Source organism: Felis catus, chromosome B2, assembly GCF_018350175.1.
Source record: "Felis catus isolate Fca126 chromosome B2, F.catus_Fca126_mat1.0, whole genome shotgun sequence".
Lineage (NCBI taxonomy): Eukaryota > Metazoa > Chordata > Mammalia > Carnivora > Felidae > Felis > Felis catus.
The window spans coordinates 11961478-11974759 of NC_058372.1; the positions used below are offsets into that span (position 1 = coordinate 11961478).

General features: G+C 44.3%; 2 long non-coding RNA genes across 4 annotated transcripts; both read right to left on the bottom strand.

Moving 5' to 3' along the window:
- Positions 1-3781: 3781 nt before the first annotated feature.
- On the bottom strand, positions 3782-8863 carry LOC109500125. 2 transcript variants are annotated; one of them, XR_006597522.1, is made up of 3 exons: positions 8800-8861; positions 7203-7266; positions 3782-4028 (listed from the first exon to the last, which is right to left on the bottom strand). It is a non-coding gene; the product is annotated as an uncharacterized LOC109500125 (long non-coding RNA). The 2 variants fall into 2 exon arrangements; XR_002742177.2 differs by lacking the exon at positions 7203-7266 and having other exon boundaries at positions 8800-8863.
- A 119-nt stretch (positions 8864-8982) lies between these two features.
- LOC109500126 lies at positions 8983-11566 on the bottom strand. Of its 2 annotated transcripts, none has more exons than XR_002157758.3 (3): positions 11533-11566; positions 9736-9923; positions 8983-9041 (listed from the first exon to the last, which is right to left on the bottom strand). It is a non-coding gene; the product is annotated as an uncharacterized LOC109500126 (long non-coding RNA). The 2 variants fall into 2 exon arrangements; XR_006598641.1 differs by having other exon boundaries at positions 8986-9041; positions 9707-9923.
- Between the last annotated feature and the right edge of the window lie 1716 nt (positions 11567-13282).

A 13282-nucleotide genomic window follows, 5' to 3' on the forward strand; every position in this document is an offset into this window, starting at 1 on the left:
AGCATCTGACTCTTGGTTTCGGCTCAGGTCATGACCTCATGGTCCGTGGGATCAAGTCCTGTATCAGGCTCTGCGCTGACAGTGCAGAGCCTGCTTGGGATTTTCTCTCTCTCCCTCTCTCGGTGCCTCCCCAATTGGCACTCTCTCTGTCTCTCTCAAAATAAATAAATAAACTTTTAAAAAAATTAAGAAAAAAAAAGTTCTTCTATATCATGATGCACTCGTGGGAAATCTACTTCTGTTTCTCGGCTTATATTTTCTTCCAGATGAAGTTCTTTGTCTGTTCCCTACGGCTCCTTTCCTTTCACTTTCCTCCTCTTTTAGTTTAGTTTTGTGTGGCTTTGTCTTTAGCCACAGAATCATCTGTAGAGCAGACAGAAATTCCTCATGCTTTAAACAGACAACTCTTCTCAGACGTCTAATTGCTCTTCTGCACTGTAATGGATTCTACTTGACAGGTTCCTTGCCTGATCGTGAGGCCAGGTTATTATGTCTTTCCAATTTTAAGGTAGGTGTCGCTTTCAGCTCGGTTTTTCTGTAGGCTGGAGGCAGGAAGAGACATGGAGACTGGGGCTGACATCGGAGCCAGGGCGCATGAGTGCTGAAAGTGTTTCGAGATTCTTTCCTATGTAACAGAGTCTGCTCGACCCACTCAGGGGGACAACCAACCTCAGTAAGGTTGAGCTCATCACCCCAACTCAACACAATGTCTTGGAGGGTGGGAAGCCCTCCTGTGTCTTTCTAGCATCTCTCAGGACCCCACCAGAGAGAAAGGCGTCTAATCTGGAAGACTTTTCCACAGTTTTTCTGGGAAAGCCTTTCCATGCCCTTGGTCTACTTCTCCACGGATTGGAAGGCATTAGTGAGAAGGCTCGAGATTTTGCTGATTCATTCGTGTTCTTTCCTCAGTAACACTTTTGGGGGAGGAGAGAGCTGTCAGGAGCCACATGGATTGTATCACTCCAGAATCGTGCGTTCCTCTGCCCCTGTCTCTTTTTCCAAGTGTAGGACATGAAGGGGTTTCTTTTTTTTTGTTTGTTTGAATACTCCTGGTAAGTTTTTATTGTTTCTTTTTAGCTTTTGCGGTTGTTTTCAATGTTTCCCTCATTGCTTTAGCAACAGTCTATGGGTTGGCTTTGTGCGGCCATCTGTGCCTTGAAGTCCAACAGCAGTGTCCTCATTATGAAATGTAATGATCTTTTCTTGGTACTCACCACCCCCCCCACCTCCTCAGCATTTTAATGTAGCTGACTATGCCCTTATCTGACCCAGGTTATGTGACAGGCTCCTACGTGGCCCTAGGATCTCTCTTTTTTGGATTCCTTCTCCCTAAAACAAGGCTGTCGGACCACTTGCCAGTTTTTAGTGCTAGTTGTACGTTAGAATCACCGAGGGGGCATTTGAGAAATACTTCAGTCCCAGGAAATCTAATTTATTTTCCTTGAGGTTGAACCTGAGCATGAACATTTAAGATTTTTTTTAATGTTTATTTATTTTTGAGAGAGAGAGAGAGAGAGAGAGAGAGAGAGAGAGAGAGAGCATGAGAGGGGGAGGGGCAGAGAGAGAGGTTAGACACAGAATCTGAAGCAGGCTCCAGGCTCTGAGCTGTCAGCACAGAGCTGGATGTGGGGCTCCAACTCATGGACCACGAGGTCATGACCTGAGCCAAAGTTGGAAGCACAACCGACTGAGCCACCCAGGCACCCCTCGAACATGAACATTAAAAAATAACTCTCTTCAGGGGATTCAGTGAGTGGCCAGAATTGAGAGCCACGGACGGGTCTCTGCATAGCGACAGCCCCCCCAACCCCCAGCTCTGATGCTGTAAGGCTGTCTTCCCCTAGAAAGAAGGCAAGTGGCACTTGCCAGAAATCCCCCCAAAGTGCAAGAGGTTGAACAACTTTAGCAAGAGGGAAGATTCCATTGAATGGAAAACACAAAGTACAGAGAAGACCTAAGTACAGCGGAGGAAGAAGAGCCCAAAAGAGGATACTGATTGTTTGGTAAATCAGGAGCAGGATCCGGAAGTTACAATTTTTAAAAGCCACCCAATTTGGGTAGTTGGTGAGATTTGAGAACTGGGTATCTGGAGATATCCTTTGCCTACCTCCTGCCAAACCTTCAGAAAGGTCTTTCTAATGCATCCTGTCCCGCTTAAACTCACGCCCCTGGCTTTTTCTTTTTTCGGGCCTGAGCTATTTGGAACAATCTGTGCAGATTCAATCTGTCTCTCCCAAACTGTTACTAGGACAGTGTGTCTCACATTTGAATGTGGATCAGGAGCAGCTGGACGCCTTAATACCATACAGATTTCCAAGCTCCATGACCAGAAATTCTGAATTTCTGACTCCGAAATCTGAACTGGGGGCCAGAACTTGGGTTTTTACCAGTTTCCCAGGTGAGGCCGCGGCCGCTGGTCTGGCCTATGCCTCGGGGAGCCCGGGACTGGAGCCATCACCCTACAACCCTGGGTGCGTTCACCCATCGCCTAAAACCCTTTCGTGTTTACGGGATCGAGCCCAACCGTGGAGCAGGGCACACAGACTCTTCAGTGCTTCGGGACGTCTCTCTCCCCTCGGCATCGCGGGCTCAGGCACAGCAAACATTTCCGTGTTCCGCCGCCCTGCCTGGTACTTTCACACGTTCAGGCTTTGCATATCCTTTCCTCTGCCTGAAGTCTTTCCCTCCTGCTTCTATATTCGGTGGACTCCCACTCATCAGTCAAGATTCTGCCTAAATGTCACTTTCTCCACGAAACCATCGCAGAGCCCGTCAGGAATACACTGCCTCTCCTCTCTCGTCTGTGCTCTGATTTGGAATCATCACCTCGCATTTTGATGATCTATTTGCACATCTCTCTAATGCCTTGTGAGCTCCTAGGAATAAAGCTCAATTTATTCTCTTTATCTTCATCTTAAGAGCTAGCACAGCGGCCAGCACAAAATATACGCTAAGTGAACATTTGCTACAGGAAACGCTGGCTAGTCAAGGACAAACTATATAGCAAAGAGGCGGGTGACTTTTCCCTTAAGGCCTGAAAATACTAAAAATGAAAAGACAGATTCACTCATGAGATGGGGGGGGGGGGGTGGGCGTATCAGAAGGACCCGGAAAATGTTTTCAAGGCTGGACGTTATGGAAAACATGTAGAGTTCCTGAAAGAATTTCCTGAGACCATTGTCTTCTCTACCCGGGAATTAATGCCACTTTCCTTAATCCTTACTCCGCACTTCCAGAAAGGTGTTAGCATTTCAAGTCTCATCAGTACTAAAGAGAGTTTGGGTGTGGTCTCACTCTTCTGAGCAAATATAACTGCAATTATCTCAGTGACAAAAAGTCAGAGAAACGACTTGGTAACACCCTTCACATTTGAAATGTAGGACACACTGCCATTTGGAGGATAGAGATCCAAGGTTCTTCCTTTTATTAAGATTAATGCCAGTATCTTAAGGCTTAAAGACACTTAAGTGGCCACAGAAGAAATTTAGTGTCATTCAAACAAAATGAATTACAGTCATCTATTCTCAGGTTTCTAAAATACTGGCTGGGCTGCGGGGGTTGGGGGGGGGGGGGGGGCGGGGGGGGAACCCTGCATTTATAGATGATTGTAAGGATGAGGATATTTTTCTGTTGCTGGCTGGTATTTTATAAAACATGCCACTGCGTTCAGCTTTGCAGAATTTATGCCGTTAGGAGTTATACCTTCAGACAATAGCTGGCCCCAGGAAAGGGAACTGTGGGCAGAGCATTTGTTGGGAAATGATTTACGAAGACATGTGAGTTGGTTTGTTCTGAGTTTTAATCTTTCCTTTCAGGAAAGCCTTGACCTTGAAAGGACTTGGAGATCTGCCTGAGCTTGTACTTCGGAAGGGCAAAGTACTGTCACGAGTGGTAGGTGGTATTTATTTGTGTGTCCAGACACATTCTGGGATTCGACCACTAATGTGGTCCAGAATAATTATCTGTTCGCTCGTCATTCAGCAAGCTTGTATGCAGGGCTGGTCCTGTGCCTGCCACTCCTGTCGGCCCTGGGGAGACAACAGTGAACAAAGCAGACACAAGTCTCAGCCCGCATGGACCTTACACTCTAGTTGGGGAGAGACAGGCAAGAAACCAGATGGGTATCTGTATGTGTATGGTGTGTGTGTGTGTGTGTGTGTGTGTGTGTGTGTGTGTGTGTGCTGAAATCATTATGGAGAAGAAGAAAGCTAGAAGCAGGCTAGAGAATTATGAGGGTAGCCAGCTTGTGATTTTCCACCACGGGTTCAGGGAAGACCTCATTGGTGGGGAGAGGGTGGCCGAGGGGCCCTGCCACTGCTGGGGGAGGATCCTTCTGGGCAGAGGAAAGAGACACAACTGGTCTGAGATGGGACCAGGCCTGGGGTGCTGAGGAACTGAGAAGTGCTAGTGAGACTGGATCAGAGTGAGTGGGGAACGTACTAGAAGATGAGGTCCAGAGAGCTTGGTGTAGGGTGGGGGCATCCTTGTATATGGCTTTGCAGGCCATTGTAATGACTTGGGCTTTTATTGGGTGTGAGATGGGAATTCTTGGCAATGTCAATTAGGAAAAGGATGAGGGGGATGTGCCTGGGTGGTCCGGTCTGTTAAGCACCCAACTCATGATTTCCACTAGGGTCATGATCTCACAGTTCATGAGTTCGAGCCCACCTGGGGCTCTGTGCTGGCAGCGTAGAGCCTGCTTGGAATTCTCTGTCACCCTCTCTCTGTCCTACTTGCGTGTTCTCTCTCCCCAAAATAAATACACTTTATTAAAAAAAAAGAAAAGAAAAAGGATAGGATCTCTTTTATGTTTTAACAGAGTCAGGCTGGCTGCTGTCTTCAGAATAGATGGGAAGGAGAGAAGGCAGGGGCTGGGGGATGAATTGGAAGGTCATGACAGCCGTCCCCGTGAGAGGTGGCTCTGGCTTGGAGAGGGACGTGGTACACAGATGGTGAGAAGTGGTCATACCCTGGATATATTCTGAAAGAAGAGCCAACAGGAACCCATACAATATATTCTGTATGGGACAGAAAATGGGAGAGACAGAGAGAAGTCAAGCGTGACGTCAAGGTTTGGGGCCCAAGCCATGGAGGTGGAGATGCCATTCATTGAGAGGCGAAGGGCTGTGAGGGAAGCAGAGAGAAGCTCTTATTTGGAACATGTTAAGTTGAGATGCTGATGAGACACTCAGGTGGAGCCTGGTCTTAGAGAAGACATTGGTGTTGGATAGAAGGTCAACAGTCATCTGCATGTAGGTGGTATTTGAAGCCACTGGACTGGATATCACCAACCATGATGTAGGTAAGAAAGAAAAGAAGCCCAAAGGAAAATGTCCTAGGTTGTTTAATGGGAAGGAATCAAGGATACAAGGAAGTCAAGGAACTGAGAAGTCAAGATGCGGGAAGGGTATCCACGCAGATGTTGAAATTGCCAAGAATTGGGGCAAAAAGAATGTTGGAAATCCAGGAGCGAAAGAGTCAAGGGATAGACTATCCAAGATTTTGATTATTATGCAATCAAGTAGAATAAGCCAAAATGCTCTAAAACCCAGTAGATATTTAGGGTACTATTGAGAGGCATAATGGCTTCAATTAACTATCCTTCAGCGCCACCTGCTGGACACAGACCAAAGCAAATGGCTATAGGATGAAGCCTCTAAGGAAAGCCTTCCACGTGATTTTAGTAAGTTTCATGACAGGTGCAGAAAAACGGAAAAGTCCTTCGGGCACTCTGATTAGTTAGATAATCACTTTGGCATTTCACCAGAGGTAATAAATTTCACAGAGTTTGGTTTCTGAAATATCTAGAGAAGAGATAAAAGAAAGAGGAAGGTCATAAAAGGGAAGCCCAGGCACACAAAGGGATAAAAGAAAAGGAGGCAAGGATGAGACAGAAGTTGTCTATTCTACAATTTGGCCTTTGGGACGTGCAGTCGCCATTTTATTTTTTCACGTGTACATGTATTTCCCCCTACCCCACCCCACCCTAGTTTGTTAACATTTTCTGTAATCAGCAACCCCATTTTAAACATTACTGATGATATACCCACCCTGCCATTGAGTCTAGTACAGGTCCAGGTGAAAAGTAAATGTTTAATATTTGCCAAAGATTGGAGTAAGTAGAACTCAAGAGTGAAGCTAGTTGCCCAGCCATGTGAACATGCTTAACATATTAAGCTGTACACTCAAAAATGTTGAGATAGTAAGGTTTATATTATGTGTGTGTGTTTACCACAATTAAAAATTTAAAAAATTAAGAGCAGTACAAAGGATGCTTGTGCTGATGGAAATATCCTATATCTTGCCTGTATCAATGTCAATATTGTGGTTGTGCTAGCGTATAACAGTTTTGCAAGATACATCGATACATTTCTTTAGTGTTTAAAATGGTGCTAGCTTGGATTTTTATAATTTTTAGTTGAAAGCATCCTAACTATGAAATGACTTGGCTAGGGGTTTACTCCAGGAGTGGGAGTATTGGTCGGTATTGGCAACGATGTTGGTATAGTTCGTTCCATTAGTAGGGCAGAGGAGAGAAACACCATATCCATTTTGGCATATATTAAAGAGGCATTTGGGAAAAGTCAAACTACATTTGTGAGGGAGAGATTCTCTATCATCAAAGAATAAGAAAAAATGAATACAAAAATACAAGCTCTGTCAGAGGATGCAGAAACATTTGGTGAACAGAGCCACCGAACTGTGTTCATTTCTCTCCCTTTACTCCTACCCTCATGTCTATGGGTTTTCTAAGCCAAACAGCTATTGGAGTCCGTAGCAAGCTGGAGGAAGGCAAGGTCTCAGGTTTTGTTGGACTCTGGCAGAGAGAACTAGAATAGGACTGTCTCTCCCAAGGGCAGGACGATTGCCTGGAGACCAGACATTTGACAGTGGTAGATACTGGGAAGGATGAAGCTTTTGGAGATAAAGGGAGCTAGTTGTGATGATCACCATCTGAGCTAACAAAGCATGCCTGGCTACTGGGGTTCTATAACGTTAAAAAGTTAATAGGATTAACTAATCCCTCTTTGCCCATGAGATTGGTAAGGTACACGGAGACCAGAGTCAGGGAACTCTCCCCCATGTACATACAACATTGGGGATTGTGGCCTGACTTCTACCTGTGAACTCCCTAGAATGGAAACTGGTTTTCTTCCCTCTTCCTGTCACTGCTGCCTCCCAGGGAATTTAAACAATCTTACCTGGGTGCTCCCATTGGACATCCAACAAGAGTGATGGCAACAACAAATCCCACCTAAGGATGGTCTGCAGTCAAAGACAGAATGACAAGTTGTAACAAATAGAATACATGCCCAAGGAAATGAAGCTGCTGGAGAAGACAGACAACAATTTAGTAGGGGGAAAATAACATCACATTGAGGGAATCATTGGCAACAGGGACAAGAAATGCTGAAGCTAAAAAACAAAGCAAAACAAAACATAATTTATCAATTAAGCAATTCTAAAGATAAATACAAATTTTCTGTTGAGACCCAAATTAGTGTACTTAAGAAGGCAAGTCCAAGAAATATCTCAATGACAAGGGGGAGGGGGATAGATAGATAGATAGATAGATAGATAGATAAGAGACTTGGAGGACAGGCCTAAACACCTAATTCTATAATGGAGCTCTAGAAAAAGAGGCAATACTTTAAAAAATAATAAAAGAACATTTCTGTAAGTTAAACAAATATTGGTGGCCTACAGACTGAAAGAGAATACTGATTTCTAGACTGTGTGTATGAAAAAAGACACACACCTAGGAAAATGCCAATAAAATTCCTGAATTCAAAAAAGAAAGAAAATCATAAAATCTTCAGACAAAAAGACAAAACCACTTCCCAAAGGAAAAGAATCAGACTGGCCATGGACTTCTCATATGTCATGCTAGAAAATGAAAATCAGTAGGTTCAGATCTACAGACTTCTCCGAGAAAAGAACTACAAGCCACAATCCTATACCCGGCCAAGATATCCCATTTCACACGTCAAAGAAACTTGAAGGTATGCATGAATTCAGAGACTGTATCACTTAAGTGGCCCCAAAGGAGGAATTTTCTCAAGCAAATGTTCTCATCAGATCACAAACCTAAAGAGACATGAAGATAAGGCAAGAAGACGACAGGAAACCATCATGGGCAATGAAACTTGAGATATTTACATCTGTGATATATCTATATCTGAGAATCTGTATGTAAGTATACAGATTCTGTATATTAAATCAAAAGTACTAAATTATCTCAAACACACACACACACACACACACACACACACACACACACACACACACACAAACAAAACAACCCTGGGAGTTAGAAGGAGTAGTAACTAAAACCATTCTTAGACATTCAGCTTAAGAACAGATGAAGAACGGGGGAGGAGCCAAGATGGCGAAACAGCATGGAAGTTTTTTGTGTGTCTCGCATCCATGAAATACAGCCAGACCAACACTAAACCATCCTACACACCTAGAAAGCTGATTGGAGGATTAACACAACAGTCCGCACCACCTGAACCACAGAATTCAGCAGGTACGTGGCGCGGAGAGGTGAACTTGGGGAGCGAGAAGCCACGGAGGGCAGGGAGCTGCTTTTGCAGGCAGAGAGAGGATGGAGCCTGGGGGGGGGGCTAGAATATGGGAAAAGTACCCCTCCCCAAAAGCAGCTGGAGAGAAAGTGGAAAATTGGAAATAGCCGCAGGGACTAAACTAAAAAGGGAGAAAAGAGAAAGGAGAGGGTCTAAATTCCATTAAGACTGTAAACAAGGAGAGCGCAAAGGCTGCAACTCCGCGGCTCGATACCTGGCGGTGCTCTGGTGGGAAGAGCGAATCCCCAGGAACAGAGTGGGGTCCGGGAGGTTCTCAGGCCACACGGGGAAAAGCAGTTCCACTGCTGGAAGGACATTTGGTAGAGACTGTTGAGGTCAGCTGGTCCCAGCAGACCCCAGAAAACGGCCACATTCGCTGGTGCTGGAACAAGGTCCTTAAGGGTGAAGGCTGGTGCCAGATGTGTGTTGTGATTTTCCATAATCCCTGAAACGCTGCTGCAAAAATAATATAAAAACAGGGAGGGGGACAAAACAGAAGAGACTCATAAATATGGAGAACAAACTGAGGGTTATGGGAGTTGTGGGAGGGGGGATGGGCTAAATGGGTAAGGGGCATTAAGGAATCTACTCCTGAAATCATTGTTGCACCATATGCTAACTGATTTGGATGCAAATTTTAAAAAAAATTTTAAAAAAAAGAACAGATGAAGAAGGAGGAAAAGCATATTGAAAAGTATTCACTGATCTTGTTGAGGTGATGTGGGGCTATACTGGAGATGTGGGAGGGCTCAAGCTGGCCGGTTGTTGGGAGGTTCCAGGAGGCACCATGAAGGTCCTGGTGTCCCCCACTGAGCTGGGAATATTGTGCACACCCTGCTATGCCCCTTGAGCATATGAAATAGCAGACTTTTATCAGGCTGAGCAGTATGAAATTGCCAATGAACGGACCATATTTAACCTCTGAGTTTTATATTACAGACAGTGGAATGTAATGTTTCAGCCAAGCCAATACTCCAAGGCCATCTGCCCAGGGCTTCACTTTCTTCCTTTTCGCCCTACAGCACGTCACATTGGAGATGTTAGTCTTTCTAGCAACCGATTCGCAGGCCAGCAATTGTTCCCCATGGTCCGAGGACTCAAGTCCACACGAACTTCTCTACCTCGGCTGCTGCAGCTGGCGATCACTCACTTGTTTTTTCTGGTCCGGATTTCCAGCACGTAAACTGCACAGGTCACAGCAATGTGGAGGGATAAAGGAATAAGTGTCCCTCCTAGGAGAGTTACCCAAATGGTTTCAAGCCATCTGAACTAGTCAAGCACTCAGTCAGTGCCACGGTATTTCTGTCCAAATGGCAATTTCCTGCATCGCCAAGTTTTCTGCAATGGGAGACACAAGATGCAAAACAAACATTTCCATGTTATAGAGCTTAGGAGACAAAACTGAAGGTATTCAAGACTAGTTTCAGAAACTAGCATTTGTATGTTGACTGCAGAATCATTTATAATAACCTATAAAAGCGAGAAATTGAAACTAACCCAAACCTCCTATAACAGGGATGAATTAATTAATTAATAGCAGTATCTTCCAGCTTTTTTGGAAACGCAAATCCCCTTAAATATTTTCAGCAAAAATATTTTCAGCAATTTTGAATGGCATGCGAGAATGAACTGATTTTAAATAAAAAAATATTAAAAAAAGTTTTGATCCATATATTAAAGGCTGTGTTATAAAATTCCTTCAAAATGTAATAGATGTAGGGGTGCCTGGGTGGCTCAGTTGGTTAAGTGTCTGACTCTTGATCTCAGCTCAGGTCATTATCTCTTGGTTCGTGAGTCCAAGCACCGCATCGGGCTCTGCACTGACAGTGTGGAGCCTGTTTGGGATTCTTTCTCTCCCTCTCTCTCTGCCCCTCCCCTGCCCCCCCCCAAAACAAATTAAAAAACTTAAAAAAATAAAATATAATAGATGCAGTCAGGTCTAAAAGACTATTAGTTAATAAAAAATAGTCAATTTGACAGAAAGTCTTAAGAAACAATGCATATATACGGTAAGCAGTTTATTTTAACTTAAAACAGTTACATAAATTTTCATTGAAAATATTTTGGCATAACACCAACAAAGCATGATTGGAATGCTTAACATGAACCACACCTGTCATGCATTATCTAGAGCCAAAGTTTTAGGTGTTTTAATTGGAGGGTGCAATTTGTACATTTTTTGAAATGATGTGAGCATAGAACCTTTGAAGTGTTTTTTTTAACAATCTTATCTATTTCTTTACAGACCATTTTTATTTTTATTTATTTATTACAGACTATTTTTATTTAAAATAGAGAAGTATTAAAAATTAAATATAATAACCAGTACAAATGGCATTAGTAGGTTTTAGAAGAAATATCACTGACTTGGTAAGTATTGTTTTTAAGTTTATTTATTTATTTTGAGAAAGAGAGAGAGAGAGAGAGAGAGAGTACAAGTGGGAGAGGGCCAGAGAAAGAGGGAGAAAGAGAATCCCAAGCAAGCCCCACACTGACAGTGCGCAGCCCCACGTGGGGCTCAAACTCACAAACCGTGAGATCATGACCTGAGCGGAAACCAAGAGCCAGACGCTTCACTGACTGAGCCAGCCAGGCGCCCCTGACTTATTAAGTATTTAACTCGATGCTAGAGGGTAGGGGTCCTTGAGCCTGCTGGAAAGTGGCCTGAACTGAGTGCCTACAAGGGAGTGAAAGAACAGGGCAGACTTCGGTGAGAATCAGAACTACCTGGAAGGCTTGAGCAAACCCAGAACGTTGGGCCCCACCATCTGATACAGAAGGGCTGGGGTGGGACCTGAGAACTTGCCTTTATTACAAGGTGGGGAAGGGGCACACCCTGAAAATTGTTATGCCCAGAATTCGTGATCCCCAAAGACCACCAGGGAGCCGAGTCCGATGCAAAAGCAAAAGAGCCTTTATTCGAGCTAGCTCGAGCTCAGTCCCCTACCTGCACGGAGGCAGCGGTGAGATACCAGGGAGAGAGAGGGCGTTTCAAAAGCACAAAGGTTTTATAGGGGTCTAGGGGCAGCCGATAGGCTGGGGAAGGGGCGTGGCCTCGGCCGATTGGCTGGGGAAGGGTCAGAGTCCTGTTACGCAGGTTGCTGGGCGTGTTTTGATCAGGAAGTTTGAATGGGTGAGCGGGAGGTTACTCAAGGGGAGGAGGCGTGGTCTAGGTGAAGGACACAGAACAAGATGGAGTCCGCCGGGGTAGGCCCGCCCTTTCAAAAATCACTGGCATAAACCAGTCTGGAGGGTTGGTGAACAAATCTCCTTACCGTCTTTCTCCCACTTAGCATGTGAGCATTGCTGTTTGTTTTAAGCAAGGAAAAAGCATGAATTGTTTTCATATGCATTTTAGACGATACACTGTGTTTGCTTTAGGGATTGAGTTGTGTGACACAGAGAGAAAATTTATGTGTTAATTACTAGAAATTCGTAGGAATTGAAGTACAGCTTTCATGACCTTACTGCTTGGAATGAATGCATTCTGTGCTTAAAATAGCCAGTCGCTTTATTTTTAAGACTAATTTCTTGGTTCTGAATGATGAGAGAAAAAGTTTCAGACCCTTAGCTGCAAACACTCTTCTGTCCACAACACTTTGCAAATACAGCTCATCTTTATTCCTGATCCACGAAAAGCCAACTCGGATATAAGATGTAATTGTCAGTCTTGTTTTCTCTTTAGCACACGGGCTTTTGAAGCAGACTTGAGGTCTCCGTGTGCTGAACAGCGTCTGTGATGAGGCGAAGTCGGGAGTGGAGTCTGAAGGTGGGTCTGTAAAACTGGCTGCATCTGATCTTGTGTTCTTTTGCACTGACCATCCTGCGGGGAAGGGCGTGGAACAGAGCGTGAGCCAGGGAAACCAGCAGGGCAGTTTCTGCCCTGCAAGGTGTTCAGACTGTGTCATCTTCACAGGGGAAATGTTCAAGATGTTTGACTTCTCCACCTTTTAAAAACAGAGACTGAGCATGCGTTCTTCTCGTCTTTAGCTATGGGAACCCTTAGAAACCTAAGAGGAAAACCATACAGTGTTGCATCATTAAGAACGACAGCGCGGAAGTAGATGTGTTTACGAATGAGAATGAGAAGTTGTTGAGTGAAAAAAAGCAAGTTGCAAAAGAGTTTGTGTAGCACGAGTCCACTTTTGCCAGGAAAAACGTGTTGAAATACATACAGCAAAATGCTCCCAGCTGTTTCTTAGCTGGAGGGAAGCACGTTGGTTTCCTGGTGGGTTTTTTCTTTTCTTTTCTTTTTTCTTTTCTTTTTTTTTTTTTGCGTCTTAGCTTTCTCAGTGTTTGTAATTCCACATTGCTTAGGTGGGGGGGGGGGGGGGGAGGAGGCAGCAAATACAAGTGACACAGAGAGACCATAACGGTCATCTCCCACAGTTTATTTTAAAATAATGCCCTTTCCTGACCCCAAGATGCTCTAGAAAAAGGTGTGGTGTCTACAGGTTATGTGGGGGCAAAGCGATCTATCTGCTGACACCCCAAAGCACCGCACAGCTTTAAAATGCAGTATTTACCGTGTAATTAGGACTTCAAATACTAGCTGTTTACTAGCGGTGGAGTAACACACAGAAATAGGCTCAGTCATAAATTACTGGTAGTCGCTATAGCAACACTGCGATAAGTTCTATTCTTGTTACTGTGATTGCACAATCACTTTTGATCTAACATAAATAAGAATCTTACAA